The 13,558-nt window shown below is 38.1% G+C and overlaps 1 pseudogene; it reads left to right on the top strand.

Annotated features, from left to right (window-relative positions):
* LOC113653724 overlaps positions 1 to 13,558 on the top strand; it is a 40,534-nt pseudogene that overhangs the window by 23,350 nt on the left and 3,626 nt on the right.

The following is a 13,558-nucleotide window of genomic DNA, read 5'->3' as shown; positions in this document are numbered from 1 at the left end:
AGCTACACAATTTTTTACAGAGAAACAAATTTATGACTAAAGTCCTTTAGAAGCTGTGCAAGCAGTGAGCACCTGAGGCTGTAGTCATGAACATAATTGATATATGAAATGTTTGACAAGTGTAAACGTGTTCCTTGTTTCAAACCAAGTTCCTTTAGTTCACAGTTTGCAGCTAATTAATGTTAAAGCTGAATGATTTAAATAAAGTACCAAAAACACACTATTAATCTCTATTAGTTCTTAGCTTTTCTCACTATAGTGTTCACAAGTTAATAAACACAGTAAAGTGGTCTGCGTTGTTGCTACTCGCAAAGGTTTGCTTCTTCCATTTCTCTGAGAATTTCCAGGTCGGATGTCGGTTTATCGCGAGACGTTGCAACCACATATTAAATGTTTTATACCGTATTTTACTTTAATGTGTCTGATTAGTTTTGCTCAAGTATGAATTCTGTGCTTTGGCACAAACGGTGACGTGTTCTGGGTTATTTAACACATCTAGATGTAAATATCAAGAAATTAAATTCTGATCTATAATCTCAGATTCATCTTCTGATCTCAAACGTCTTCAGTGCAAAAACTTTGCTTGGTTTTGCTGTGCCTGTATAAGGATGGTTTCAAAACTTCAATGATGGTCAATGGCGCCATTATGTCCACTTATACACTACAGTATGCAGTCCCTGAACCTGCCTAACACTCCAGCCCAGTAGATGGCGCTAATGAGCCGAAATGGTGATTCTCCAAACGCTAGAAAACAACAACTGCAAGTCGAAGAAGGAATACGCCGCTGTTTGACTGGTTTAATCCCATGTACGTAAAAATATTTCTCAAAGGACTCAATAGGGGAAAAAACTCGGATCTGAACAAGTTAAGATTTGCATCCACGCACGATGTAAGTCAAATTAAATCTTGCTAGATGAGCGGATCAGGTTGCGTATAAATCTAATGGTTCGATTCCAAATAGCTAGCTCCTATATAAGTGCACTACGTAGAGCACGAGCTCATAGCGACCGCCCCCTTTCTAGTGCATTTGTTATAGCCAGAAGTCGATTTGGGACGCAGCTTTTAAAAAATTGTTTTACTTTGAACCGCTTCTATAGTGAAGTGAATTTTGTATTCTGTGTATTGGGAATTTTGCTAATGATACATTGCCTAAATTAGTCTGGTGAACGAATGTTATCCGTATCCATCTTGAGGAACACTGAATTTATTCTCGGTTGTTAAAATATCACAATAAACAAAGACGCGTTTTTTTTTTTATATAAACTTCGGTTTCACACTCGCACATTCGGATTTTTGCCTTCACTCAGTCGAACGCGCAAAAAATAACACCTATAAATTATTATCCTTCACAGACCAGGCAATAATATACGTCGAATATTTAAAAACCCGAGACTACTTTTTATTTATTTATTTATTTTTTATGAAGACCCGTAATATCTAGTTGCTGATGTAATTTGTAGACGGTCCCTTAGCTCTACTAGAGCGCTCCAGTAGAGCTAAGGGACCGTCAACAAATTACATTAGTGTTACATAATATTTTCCTCAAAATGATCAAAAGCCCTATACATATTGGATTAGTTTATCAAGGGGTCGTCTGTAATTTTTTTTTACTCGTCTCATTGGATGATGTTTAGATGTTTGTCTCTTATGGTCATATAATAACACTCTATTTATAGCATAATTATATTAAGTAGAATTCAAATGGTTGAGAAATGATTGGCTCTAACTCCAGTTTGGCCTGAATTAATATTTCAGTAAAAATTTGTAAATACAAAAAAAAAAAAGAATAATCACAAAAATACAAAAACTGATAACAATAGTCAAACATTTTTCTCAACATGAGATGAAATAAATCACATGTATCCGTATGGGAAAAGGATGAAGTTAAGCATCATCAGACACCCTCATAGTTGGCGGAAAACGTTATTTAATAAAATTTCCACCAGCATTGCAGATTTGGATAAAGGCAAAAACACAGAATAGCACCTGTAAAATAGGAAATTATCTTTGACCCCGAATTGAATCTAAGCCAAATACAAGACAGTTTTATTGAGATGAGTGAATTGTATCTGCTGTGTCCTTAGTATGTCTTGCAACATAATTGTATGACAAGTGTGATTTATAGATAATATACAGAAAATTGTTTTTGCAAGAAACAAACAAAATGGTTTATCATACACAGAATGTATAATGAAAGGGAATATCATCAAATGCTGCAGCTGGTAAATCATGCATAATCAAGTCAGTACTGGACACCATCACTAGAATCAACTATGTCTTATCCATCTGGGATTTTACTTATAATTAACTTATTAAATATTAAATATTCTATATTAAACAAGAGTCGACTGTTTATTGAGTAGGATCTAATTTTATGTTAATTAGGTTACTAAACTAAACTGAGTGTTTATACATTTTGTTTAGCTTCGGGAACAGGCGACGTCTCAGTATAGTGGAAGCTGAATCACTACCCAAAGCAAATGGCTGTTATCCTGTTTGGCTGCTCTCTGGCCTCCGCTCTGTATTGTCACCAAACTAAGCTTGTTTTGACACCGTGAGCTCTGCTGTGAGAAATAAGAGTAGAACCTTCCTGAGTGGGATGGATACTGTACAGTGCCAACATCCCGGGTAATCAGACTGCATCTGTTGGTTGTTTAGGCAAGCAAGAGAGGAAAATAGTAACATATGTTTAGTGAATTTGAATACCTTCAGCTTGTCATTGCTATTGAGGAAAATGTAATTGTGATACAATTCAAGAGCTTTTTTGTAGCCAAGCACTTTTTTTAACGGGAAACGTGCCAGTCTGTCTGCCCACAGCTGTGTTGTAAACAAATGCTTCATCTGAAGGAAGATTTCAGAATGAAAGCTGGGTTATAAATCTGTTCCAGTTGTCAGATCGTCATCTTTTAAAGCTGTGCTATGCTTTCAGCAAGTCAGCTGAGACACTGAACACAATTTTAAATGAGCACTTTCCTTGTGCAATCTGCTCGGTGTCTCTGATCACCTGGGAACACTTTAGACCATTTTTCCTCCTCATCGCACTATTTTCATGTTACCTTATAGGCAGTAAAGCTGTTTTTTTTTGTTTTGCATAGAGATCTGTGACATCTATATCACTTTGATACTTAAAGGAAGACCTGTGGCTTGGTGGGGAATAGAATCAATTCCATACAATGATTTGAGAACCCTGTAATGCCTGCTTATTTTGTTATAAGTTTATTAAACTTAATTATATATGTAGCGTGTGATGCAGAATTTTAATCTAATGCAATTTGAAATGCAATTTACAATGAATTAAATGAGAATCAACATGGTGGTCATGGTCAGATATTTTAATTGCCTTCCTTCTGTCTAAGACTACATAACTCAGAACAGAATATTATATGCGATTTCATCTGAGAGGATAAAATGAAGTTTTACTAACCACTGTCATCTCCGACAGCATCAGCAAATCCACACTGGAGAGAAGCCGAATCACTGCTCACAGTGTGGGAAGAGTTTCGGTCGACAAATTCATCTCCAAACACACGAGCGCATTCACACAGACAACCTTATTTTTTATACCTTTGAGCAATTGAGGGTTAAGGGCCTTGCTCAGGGGCCCAACAGTGGCAGCTTGGTGGTGCTGGGATCGAACTCATAACCTTCTGATTGGTAGCCCAACACCTTAACCACTACGCTACCACATGCTCCACATGTGACTGAGGTAGACTGAGGACATAAACAGGACACAAAAAAAAAACAGTCTCCGTGGTTATTACAGGGGATTATGAACTTAATAAAATCATTTATTTGAGTGATGAATAAAGAAACCAAAAACCTTTTTCTAGAGCTCAGACCCTGAATATGTTTTTCATGTTGGTAGCAGAATAATCTTAATTGTTTGTACTGAGTGGTTTGATATATCGAATGCCCTGGTTATTACTGAGCCTCATTTATTTTTTCAGAATTGCAGCCTTTAGGTGTCTTATAATGGAAACAGCAGAGGTTAGTGTTTTCTGTTTTTTTTTTTACTATCAAATATTATTATTAAGTAGCATACCGTAATTTCCGGACTATCGAGTGCACCTGAATATAAGCCGCACATGTCTATAAGCCACAGGTGCCTACAGGTACATTGAAACAAATTAACTTTACACAGGCTTTAACGAAACATGGCTTGTAACAAAAAATAAAAACTTTGCAGTAAACAGTAGCCTACCAAGAAAGTCATTGGTCGCTATCTTTCTCCTCCTGTGCACTGAAACCACTGAAGTCATCTCCTTCGGTGTCAGAGTTAAAGGTACAGTAGGGTCTCTGGTGTTTAAGAGATGCTTCAGAAAACCGAGTAGGACCCGTGTTAATATAGGATCAGCTTTCCAGCGCTGGAGAGAACTGAAGGAGCAGGAAGTTGGCCACATATTCACAGATTGGAGTTTCCCGAGTCAATAACTCCTGAGCTAAACGCTGTTACTACACAAATAACACCTCTTTTCTATCTTAGTAATGTAGAGAGGCAGCTACAACCATGTTTTGTGTAGTAACAGCGTAACAACCTGTGAATATGTAGCCAACTTCCTGCTCCTTCAGTTCTTCCAGCACTGGAAAGCTGATCCTATATTAACACGTCATACTTCTTGCCTTATCGTAAGCCTTTCTTCACTTTCTTTCTTTGTTTTTATCCTCCATGTCAATGTTAAAACCGCTTCCTGCTAATGTCACACATGTATCGTGGGAAAAAAGTAGCGGCTTGTAGTCCGGAAAATACGGTATATGAACTGTATGCATTTTCTCTTTGTGCTGGATTTCTTTACAAGGCAACTGCTGGGTTACTAGATTTTTTGTTGCCCAGCAGATGAACAAGTATTTTTAGCAGAGAACACTGCAGTTTATAGATTAAACAATTGCTAGTTGCTTAGTGATTATATTATGTTGCAAAAACTATATCAAATCCTCCATCAGTATTATGGTGACATACAGTAGCTGTCCCCTTCACCACTTAGAGCGGGTTAGCTAATTCATTTATAATTCTACCATCTTGATCATTTTTGTTCTATACACAGCTTTGTGGAGATGTGAAGACTGAGTCTTGCGTTACTTCAGATGGCGGGACATCAAGCTCTGTGGGGTTCATCGTCCTTGTGGATGAACAGAAGCCTATAAAAAAGGAAGAACCTGAAGATTATCCATGTAAGATGTCAGAGTCCTGTTTGTGTATCAGTAACACCCTGTCTGTCCCACTGATTTGTTTTTTTTATTGCATTTGTGGACTTTTAGGTGCCACGACTAGTGACCAACACACTGCAGGATTCCAGATGAAATCTATAAAAGAGGAAGAACCTGAAGATGATGAGTTCCTCTGTAAGACCTAAATTGCTAATCTATGTCTGGGTAATATCTTAAAGATAACTAAGCATGGTCAGAGAAAAAAAATTGGTTCTATTTTGTTTAGGATGTGATTTAGTTTCTATTTTTTGTTTATCGTAATGTATTTTAAACACATTTTCCACACTACACATCAAACTGGAAAGGTGGGTCGAGTGTGTCAGAGCGTCTGGTCCGACTCCACTCTGGTTTTTAGCTTCTGTAGAGCCAATAAATGCGCTAGCCAGTGACGAGGTGCGTTTTTTTCAAAATAAATGAACGTTCTGGCACCACTTTGCGTGGATTCATTGAAAATACAGCGAAATGGCTATGGCTGCAGATGAGACCGACAGCTCCCTTCGTGGTGGTGATGATGATGGCGGTGATGAGCATCCCTGGCCTCATCTTTCTCGGATATTCACCTACCAAAGCAGAAAGGGGCAAAGCATCATGATGAGCTGCAAGCCCTGTCTTCCAAAGCATGTGGAAATATCTGCATTTCACAACTCCTCATCTAACTTACGCAAACACATTGAGGTAGGTGTAAGTCACAAGCAATTTGGCAAGATTGAGTTAAATATGTCGGATAAGTTAGTTAATTATATCAAATGTAAACGGTATGAGTAAATCGGTAGCTCAGAACACGCGTTTTTTTGTCATTTGTTTATAAATGTTTTTTTCCGTCAGTGATTAACTTATTCCCTGCATTAAAGCGAGACACGACAAAATCCAACATAACCTTGTGGATGATATTTAACTGAATAAAAACTGCGTATGATGTTGGCAGTGTTTACCCGAGTGTTTACGAAAATTAACCATGTTTTTACTACAGTTAAAACAAAAAACCATGGTAACAACAAAGTAACCATGGTTTTCAAAACAGATAGTTTAAATGTGAAAATGCTTAGTGTAGTAAAACCATGGTTTTGCTAATAGTAATCAATACACCAAAAAAACATGGTTAATTTTCATAAGGGCTGTACAGGGCAAAATGGATTAAACAGTGTATATATCTGATTAAACAAGTACAGTAATCCCTCGCCACTTCGCGGTTCAAGTTTCGCGGTTCAAGTTTCGCGGCCTCAGTGCATCGCTGATTTTTCAAAAAATATTCATCGAAAAATAAAAAAAACAACACTTTCCCAGGATGCCAGACAAAGAGAGAAACTCTCTCAGAGGCTTTGTACATACCCACGGGCACTCAGACAAGGCACATGATTGGTTCCCGGCACGAGATCTGAGCTGATTGGCTGCGCATCATCGCATCCTCTCCCAGCTTCTTCCCATGTTGTATCTCGCCACTCTCGTTCACGCTGTCAACTGTGTCTCGCGTATTGTGTTTGAAATTAACTTTTCGTTAAGCCCTTACGATGCCTCCTAAGCGCCGTGGCCCTGCGAAAGATTCCTCTAGTGAGCCCAAGAGGAAGAGGAAGATGATGACAATCAGTGAAAAGGTCAAACGTAGGGCCAATCCTACTTTGCGGATTTTCACCTATCGAGAGGGGTTTGGTCCCCATTGACCGCGATAAACGAGGGATCACTGTATATGTTTTACTAATTAAACACATTACTGTAAACTAAAGCACTAATTTTGTGTTGGGCTAAAAATCCCACACGTTACATTAGAATGAAAATGGATGAAAACACTACACAGCTAGCATAATTTAAGCATGCCCATCCTGTTATACTCATTAGTTATTACTCAGAGCAATTAAACGAGTATTACTGTTACCCTGTAAATCCTTATCTTAACTGAGAAAAATGCTTTAAGTATAAAAACATTCATAGCGTTGACAAGTTATCATATGTGCCATTACAGAGAAAGCACCCACACAAAATGAAAGATTACGAAAACTGCATTGCTCAACGAAGGAAGAGAAAGGAGACTCCATGTTCCAGTAATTCAAGCAAGCAACGCAAAATTGATCAGATAATATCAGGAGGAGCCAAACAAGTGCCTCAGTCCACAGTAGATAAGCTGGTGATCAACTTTATTTGTGAAGGCCTTCAGCCATTCTCAGTTGTTGAACAACCTGCCTTCAAGACCCTGATTAACACTCTTCAGCCTAGTGCGACTGTGATGTCAAGATCAACTGTGCGTATGAGAATACAAGAAGCAGCTATGCATGTCAAAAAAGCCATAACAGCTAGGCTTAGCAAAGTGGAGTTTGTCTCAACAACAGCCGACTGTTGGAGTGTGAGGCAGAGGAGCTACATCGGGGTCACTGGTCACTGGATTGAAGAGGAGACACTAGAGCGGAAATCTGTCGCTTTAGCTTGCAAACGTCTCGGAGGCCGCCATACGTTTGATATTCTGGCGTCTTCCCTCGATGATATCCACAGCCAATATCACATCCGTGATAAGATTGTAAGAACAACTACAGACAGTGGGTCTAATTTTTTGAAGGCCTTTAGAGTGATTGGGGTGCAGGAAGAGACAGCAGCTGACCATGAAACTGATGATGACACTGAATATGAAGAGGAAGCAGAGTACCATGACATGTTCTCCATTTTGGAAGCTGATACAGGTTTAGAATATCACCTTCCAAATCACCAGCGATGTGCATGTCACCTGTTGAACCTGGTGGCAACAGCAGATGCTTCTGTGGCTGAAACCCAGAGTGCAACCTACAGGAAGCTATCACGCTCTGCTTTTTCTAAGTGCCATGCTTTGTGGAACAAATCTACACGATCTTCAACAGCTGCTGATGTAGTGGATGCTGAGTGCCACCTGCAATTTATAAGACCAAACCAAACCCGATGGTGTTCGCTATACCAGGCTGTCGAAAGGGTTGTCCGTATAATGAAAGATCGAGGTGAGGAGGCGATTCGGAATGTGTGTGCAGCATTCAAATTAAACATGTAAGTGCCCTCTGTATTTGTTTACTGAATGGTTAATTAAAATTAATCAAAAAAATTAAAATTATTACTAAAGATCGGTTTGCATAAAAAACATCTTTTAGGTTGAACCCAGCTGAGATTGCCTTTCTGGCTGAATATGTAGCAGTGATGAAGCCTGTAACATCAGCACTCACCGTCCTACAGTCTGAAAAAAACACCCACATGGGATGTATGCTTCCGACTGTGTTCCAGCTAAGGGCAAAGCTGCAGAGAATAGAGGCCACCAGTAAATTATGTTTACCACTGCTGCAAGCATTACAAGAAGGCCTTGACAAGCGATTTGGAGAAATGATGAAAGACCGTGAACTAATTGCAGCAGCAATTCTTTTGCCAAGATTCAAAACTTTATGGACATCTGACACCCAAATCATTGAAACAGGTACAATAATCGATCCTCATTCTTTGAATAACAAAACAAAATTTTTTTCAGGTTACTTTTGTACGTTTTGTATTATGTTTTATTTCTAATACATTTTGTGTGGCAGTAATAGTTATCATCTGAACACCAATAATTCTCAATCTGTTTTTCAAACTTGTACATACTGTACACTAAATGTGTTTTACAAAGACTTCTAGATAAGCTTACAACAGCTATAACGTTCTTGTCTGTATATTGGATGTATATTAGAATTAAGACAATTCCAAAACATAGCATGCTGTAAGTTTTCATTTTATTTATTATTCTAGGGTTAGACTATATCCGGAACTATCTGAGAACATTCCCAATCCAAGAGTCCCAGAGAAGTGAAATGTCTGATGAAGATGATTTCTTTTCATCAATGAAGGCAAACCCTCCAGATGCCACCGGTGAACTGCAGGGATACTTGGCATGCACCTCTGATAGCATGGATCTTCTTCATACCTTCCCATATGTTAAGAAATTGTCTCTGCGTTTAAATACAGGACTTCCTGCTTCGGCAGCATGTGAACGCTTGTTCAGTTGTGCTGGGCAGCTATTTACTGCCAAGCGAGCTAGGATTGACTGTTCAAATTTCGAAAATCAACTTCTGGTAAATCTGAATAGGGCTTTTTTGGAATGAAGCTACTCTGAAATGTTTGTTGTGTGATTTTGCATTTGTTATTTGTATAATCTGGTAGTTCAGCTCAGGTTTTAAAACATTTTCTTTGTAAAGTAAATCATCATGAAGGAGGTTCCTTTAACGGGAGCTAATGCTTTTTCAAGTCCTATTTTTTCAATAAATGTTGTTAGTTCTAACACTTAGTAGTTCTGTCTTTTGTACTGGCACTACTAAAAGTTTTCTTGTGTAAGGTGTACCAAAGTACTTTGTAACGCAGTAACTTGTAGTTTTTTCAGCCAACTACTTATTTACTCTTACTTGAGTCATATTATTTTTCAGTACTTCTACTCATACTCAAGTGAATTATTTCCTAAGTAGCAGTACTCTTACTTAAGTATTAAAATCCAGTACTCTTTCCACCACTGACTGTTATCGCTGGCTATGAGAACAGCACTTATAAAAGAAATATGAGCATCAGAACTGCACCATGGTGCAATAGAAGAAGGTGGCCTGGTCTGATGAATCATGTCCAGGATGAACTATGGGCAAGTTGGCTTAGGTAGTGTGATGCTCTGGGAACTGTCATGCTGGAAAGCCGTGAGTCCTGGTACTTATGTGGATATTACTTTGGCATGTACCACCTACTCTACGTACACATGGTGTACACATCTTTGTGCCATATTCCAGGACACATCTTTAGAGCTCTCATGGAGCCATTTTTCTGTGTCAGGGGTGTTGTGGCAGAACATGGGTGACCTGCACAATACTGCCATATTTGGTGGTGGTTGTTTTTTTTAAATAATGCCAAATCTATACAGAAAGCAGAGAAAATTCTATATGTTTTTGGTTAGAATTTTATACTTTATTATATATTACAATTTATGTGACTAATTTAAGTTTTCAATTGGTTCTATATTCTTTAATAATTAAATGATTTGTAAATAAATAATTCTGTGTTGTTGTTATTTTGGTTACATAATTTTGTTATATGTGGTATAACAAATGTAGAAGCAGAATGTGTTGCCTACCCTTACTTTAAAGTGTCTACAGTTTACAGCAGACATCAGGCTATAGATAGCTATTCAAGGACATGTATTATTATATAGTACATGACATGATCATTATATGCATGTCTAATAATACTATTGTAAAACAGTCTAATGTCCCGGTATAAATAAAAGCATACAGTATAAATCTATCAGCCTGCCACAAGCACTTTCCATGAGGTTATGATACTAGTGCTATGGTTTGTGCATTTATTTGGACTCAGAGTTTAATTTGCTGCATTTTCAACTTCCAGACTGTGAGGACTGCAAGTCCTACTTCATCAACAAGTGTGAGGTTCATGGTCCTGCTCTTTTTATCTCTGATACCCCTGTTCCTTTGGGGATTACTAACCGAGCAACACAAACTCTTCCGCACGGTCTAGAGGTTCGAATGTCTGATGTTCCTGATGCAGGCCTGGGGGTATTTAATAAGTGGGACACTATTCCACTCGGTGCACATTTTGGGCCATGTGAAGGAGACCTGGTGGACAGAGAGGAAGCCATGAATAGTGCCTACTCTTGGGTGGTGAGTTTCTTGCTACTAATTTTCTAATGCTAATATTTCTAAGGTAAATGTAAATATCTAAAATATGATATAAAGCTTTCAGCCTTTTGTAAACTGCATAAGTATCCTGGACATACATAGGTAGCACACAAGGACTTTTACAGTGACCAGACGGATGCAACGAATCTTTGTTTAATGTCTCTCCTTAACGGGATGATCCATAAGAGAGAATCTCTTCTCGTTGGCTTTTTGCCATGTGCAAACTGGCTAAAAATAGAAGGCCTATTTTTTTCCTCATCTGAGATCAGATTGAGAGAAATGCCAACAGCAAAATTAAATTGGTATTATCAGCATGTTTAATTTATTTTTTATGCAATTTTACCGCAAAGCAAAACTGCTGCCTTCGGCATTTTGGACATTAGTGAGAAGTAACAACCTACAAACACACATACTGCCTATAAAACATAGTCACTTAGTCAGTTGTTGTGGTTGTTGTCCTTCAGATGCTCCATGTTTGGGGTCACCATCCAATCCACATACTTAAATTGGTTTAATGAAGGATGCACTTCCTTATGCAACCTTCCGATTTTTATTCAGGTTTGGGTCTGGCACTGAGAATTAACCCCTTAGTAGCTGGGTTGGATCGAAATGGCAGTGAGTCAATTCAATTCAAGTTTATTTGTATACCGCTTTTTATAATTGACATTGTCTCAAAGCAGCTTTACAGAACATAAACATAGAACAAAAGGTTATTATAAAGAATAATATAAAGATTAATAGAATGCAAAATTCAAGATTAATATTAGATATATTTAAATGTGTATGTATTTTTCCCCAATGAGCAAGTCTGAGTTGGCTCAGTCAGCAGTGGCAAGGAAAAACTCCCTTAGATGGTAAAGGAAGAAACCTTGAGAGGAACCAGACTCAAAGGGGAACCTCATCCTCATCTGGGTGACACTGGAGGGTGTGATTATAAATATACAGTCTGACAAATGTTGTTTTGATGCAAAAGATCACATCTCCTCTATAGTATTGCAGAGTCTAACTGGAGCTGGTAGATCTCTAGATGCCTCAGGATTCTCAGTGGAGGTCCAAAATCTTCATCGCACGGAAGAAGAAAAGCCATTTTTTGTCTGCATAACCTCTTGCTTGTTCTTTATTGCACAATTCTCAGCAAACTCTAGAGTGTGTGTGAAAATTCCAGATCACCACTTATAGAATTACACAAATCAGCCTGACTGGCACCAACAATCGTACCATGGTCAGAAAGCTGCTGGCCAGTATGAAAAAGTAGACAGGTGTTCCCAATAAAGTGTTCAATGATTATTTTATTTTTGTGGATGTTGAAGAGATACCACTGCTTATTATATAGGGCTCCAGTCCTCAAAGACATGAGTTTTATACTTGAGTTCATGTAATTTAATGTAAGTGTATAATATTGTTATGCATTCATTTGTAGATATCCAGGAGAAGGCAGTGTGAGAAATACATAGATGGCCAGCGAGAGACGCATTCTAACTGGATGAGGTGAGGAATACACTTGCAAGTCTTCATTCTGTTTAGTATTTTAGCTTTAATTTTTGGCCACCCTCTCCATGCATGTTGGTCTGAAGACATCTCTTCACACCTCTGTGATGTAGCCCCACCTTTCCTTAATGCACCACACTTTTCATCAAGTGGTATATAAAGTGTAGAGAAGCCTAGGCTTGTATCTCACTCATATCGAATCAGTGAGCAGTGTATATCTGCATAACCAAGTCCTTTTCAGTCGAGTCACTTTGTAAAAATGCTTTTAGAGTGAAAAGAGTTCTTTCATCTGCCTACCAGTTGTTTGCCTACTCTTGTTTCCACAACAGACAAGTGACGTGGTTGTGTTCAAAACTGCAGCAACACTGCACAATATAAACTGCCTTAATCTGCTCCCGTTCAAGGGGTTGAGCAGTTTTTTTCATTTCGCACCGTTGAGGTCAATGAAGTGAGCATAACCTTGTAACAGTGCTAAGAATCTGTTCCATGTTTTAAGCTGTAATGTTTCTCGGAACCTAAAGGAAGTGTTATCCTTTTTACGAGAGACAAGTTAGAGTGTTTGGTAGAGGTACCAGCATGGCTTTGGGTGTTTGCTTAACGTGGCCTTATGCCTGAAACCCTATTTTGAGGAACAGCATTGTTCTACAACTCGATGTAAGTGTATGCATTGTGTGATTCTATGTTTGTTATTTGGTGAAGTGCATATTGTGATTTGTGTGTTTTTGTATATCTGTTCAGAGGGTTTTTGTTTGACCTCGTCGTACTATAAGGACTCTTCAGTGGACTATGATTTGATCTGGTTCAACTTTATTACCTGGATGATCTCTTGGATACGATTGGAGACAATTTATGTTTCACTGTTATAACCATCTTCTGATATACCCTTATTATCTTTTTTGTGATCAACATTTTTTTTATTATTATTTACTTATTACAGAACATCAAACTATGTACATCAGATGCCATGATTAAGAAATAATATTGTACAACAGTATATAATAGAATATTCAGATCAAAGCCCTTATAGTCGTTTAAGTTGCTGTCAGTGTTTCAATTTGTCCAGTAAAATTTCAGCCATTTCTTCCCAGTTTCCGATAGTCCGATCTTTTGCACCATTGAGTTTGGCAGTGGTACATTCTAACAGAACAATGTCTCTGAAGAAAGTTAGCCAGATGAAGAGTTTTTTTTTTTGACCAGTATTTAGTTTAAGAGTCGAG

Source organism: Tachysurus fulvidraco, chromosome 10 (genome assembly GCF_022655615.1).
Source record: "Tachysurus fulvidraco isolate hzauxx_2018 chromosome 10, HZAU_PFXX_2.0, whole genome shotgun sequence".
Classification (NCBI taxonomy): domain Eukaryota; kingdom Metazoa; phylum Chordata; class Actinopteri; order Siluriformes; family Bagridae; genus Tachysurus; species Tachysurus fulvidraco.
Note: the sequence above shows the minus strand (reverse complement) of the source record. Positions and strands in the feature narration are given on the sequence as shown.